This window comes from Gossypium arboreum, chromosome 7 (genome assembly GCF_025698485.1).
Source record: "Gossypium arboreum isolate Shixiya-1 chromosome 7, ASM2569848v2, whole genome shotgun sequence".
NCBI lineage: Eukaryota > Viridiplantae > Streptophyta > Magnoliopsida > Malvales > Malvaceae > Gossypium > Gossypium arboreum.
In genome coordinates, this window is record NC_069076.1 from 73,547,638 (window position 1) to 73,549,990 (window position 2,353).

Here is a 2,353-nt window from a genome sequence, read left to right on the forward strand (position 1 = left end):
GTTACTCGAATTACGAGCTTGAAAGGTGATTGTTTCGTCTCCCACATGAAGTGTGAGTTCACCTATGCCAACATCAATAATGGTTCTAGTGAATTTGACTACGTTTGACTACGTTTGGCATCTGCGAGAGAGCTTCAATAAATGGTAAGTTAATATGTAATTTCTTTAATAGTTTAAGGAATTTACCGAATTGTTCATCTGTACGGTCTTTCCTTGTCGCATTAGGGTATGGCATCCGTGGTTTGTACTCTTTACTTACCGTTTTTTGCTCACTGTGGACTACCTCACCTTTATCTTGACTTACCTCAATGCCTTGCCTCGGTTCTGATGCAGGCTCAACTAACCCTTCCTTGTCATGAATGGTAATCACATTGAGTTACTCCCTTGGTTTAGATTCCATGTTACTCGGTAAACTACCTTGTGGTCGTTCAGAAATTAGTTTGGCGAGTTGACCTATCTGAGTTTCGAGCCCTTAGATTAACGCTTGTTGATTCTTATGAGCTATCTCGGTATTCTAGAAATGAGTTTCTAACACCGAGATGAATTTTGTTAGCATCTCCTCAAGGTTTGGCTTTTTCTCTTATTGGTAGGGTGGTTGTTGGAAGCCTGGAGGTGGTGGTCTCTGATTTCCTTGGCCTCCCCATGAGAAATTTGGGTCGCTCCTCCAACCTACATTGTAAGTACTACTATAAGGATTATTTTAAGATCGACGATTATTACCCATGTAATTTAACTGCTCGTTCTTCATGTTGTGGCCATAGGATGCGTATTCTGAATTGCTTGATCCATCTCCACTTGCTTCGCACTGCATTACTGGATGAACCTGTGAAGAACTAAGAAAACCATCAATTTTCTTATTCAAGAGAAATACCTGATTAGAGAGCATGGTGACTAAATCAACATTATAAACACTGGCTGCTTTTGTTGGCTTTGTCCTCATGACTTGCCACTGATAATTATTCAGTGACATCTCTTCTATAAATTTATAAGCATCTTCAGGTGCTTTATTATTGACTGTTCCGCCAGCGGCTGCATCGATCATCTGTAGAGTCGAAGCATTCAGGCCATTATGAAACGTTTGAACCTGTAGCCAAAGTGGTAACCCATGGTGAGGGCACCTTCTCAAAAAGTCCTCGTATCTCTCCCATGCTTCAGAGAGTGTTTCTAAATCCATCTGCACAAAAGAAGAGATATCATTACGTAATTTAGTTCTTTTAGCTGGCGGAAAATATTTTAATAAAAACTTTTTGGTCATTTGTTCTTAAGTAGTGATTGACCCTCGTGGTGACGAGTTCAACCATTGTTTAGTCTTATTCCTCAACGAAAAGGAAAACAACCGAAGGTGAATGGCATCATCAGAAACGCCATTGATTTTAAAAGTGTCGCAAAACTCTAGGAAATATTCTAAGTGAGCGTTGGGATCCTCGTCCTACAAACCATCAAACTGAACAAACTGTTGGATCATTTGAATAGTGTTAGGTTTCAGTTAAAAATTATTGGCAGCAATAGCAGGCCTAACTATGCTCGATTCAGTTCCTGTTAAAGAAGGTTTAGCATAATCATACATAGTATACGGAGCAGGATTCTGATTAGCAGCAATGGTAGGAGGTAGCGGATTTTCTTGGTTTTCAGCCATCTCCTCGGTTGTGGTTGAAATAGCGTCCTCTTGCTCTTCCTCTATGTATCTTAAGCTTCGCCTTATTTCTCTTCGGTTTCTGCGAACTGTGCGATCAATCACACTATCAAACAGTAATGGTCCTGAAGGGTTTCTTCTGGTGATAAACTAGAAAAACCTGACAGAAGAAAATAAATGAAGAATTAGAAAATAAAATAAAAATTTAAATTGCAATAAAAGTAAAATGGCTAAAGTAATAAAAATCGAATGTTCCTAATATCCTAGTTTCCCGGCAACGACACCAAAAACTTGATACGTAATATTCGCGACAGGTTTTAAAAATTTATAATTAGGCGTTCTTGAAACTAACTATTATCACGATAAAGGCAAGTGTACCTATCGAACAGTAGTATAGCTTTAGCAAGACCAGATTGTCGAACCCAAAGGAACCAAGAGTACTAGTAATTACTTTCTTTTTATTAACTATCCTAAAAATTAAGGGATTTTATTTATCTAAATTAATTAACTAAACTAAGAGTGCACAGAGAGAAATTGGGGAAAAGCTTTTGGGAAAATTCGATTGATTAAGACAATACCCAAGGAAAAATCCACCTAGACTTCACTTGTTATTTGACTCTGAATCAGATGATTTATTCATTTGACTTGATCCGTAGAAATCCCTAAGTTATATTATTATCTCTCTCAAGACAAATAACGTCTAACCCTAGGCTGATTAAT

General features: G+C 37.9%; 1 non-coding gene across 1 annotated transcript; it reads left to right on the forward strand.

The window, feature by feature from the left end:
• The first annotated feature begins 1,100 nt into the window (after window positions 1-1,100).
• Window positions 1,101-1,207, forward strand: LOC128295855 (small nucleolar RNA R71). The gene has a single exon (XR_008286404.1). It is a non-coding gene; the product is annotated as a small nucleolar RNA R71 (small nucleolar RNA).
• Window positions 1,208-2,353: the final 1,146 nt, after the last annotated feature.